We start from the raw sequence: 539 nt of genomic DNA, 5'->3' as shown, positions 1-539 counted from the left end.
AATGAGTTACTGGTTTACTGTTAGATGACAGGACAGGACAGTCTCTCCAAGACAATTAGTTACTGGTTTACTGTTAGACGACAGGACAGGACAGTCTCTCCAAGACAATGAGTTACTGGTTTACTGTTAGACGACAGGACAGTCTCTCCAAGACAATGAGTTACTGGTTTACTGTTAGATGACAGGACAGTCTCTCCAAGACAATGAGTTACTGGTTTTCTGTTAGACGACAGGACAGTGTCTCCAAGACAATGAGTTACTGGTTTACTGTTAGATGACAGGACAGTCTCTCCAAGACAATGAGTTACTGGTTTACTGTTAGATGACAGGACAGGACAGTCTCTCCAAGACAATGAGTTACTGGTTTACTGTTAGACGACAGGACAGTCTCTCCAAGACAATGAGTTACTGGTTTACTGTTAGATGACAGGACAGTCTCTCCAATACAATGAGTTACTGGTTTACTGTTAGATGACAGGACAGTGTCTCCAAGACAATGAGTTACTGGTTTACTGTTAGACGACAGGACAGTCTCTCCA

The sequence above is a fragment of the Coregonus clupeaformis genome, unplaced genomic scaffold (assembly GCF_020615455.1).
Source record: "Coregonus clupeaformis isolate EN_2021a unplaced genomic scaffold, ASM2061545v1 scaf1402, whole genome shotgun sequence".
Lineage (NCBI taxonomy): Eukaryota > Metazoa > Chordata > Actinopteri > Salmoniformes > Salmonidae > Coregonus > Coregonus clupeaformis.
The sequence above is the reverse complement of the archived record's forward strand: the minus strand, read 5'-3'. Positions refer to the sequence as shown.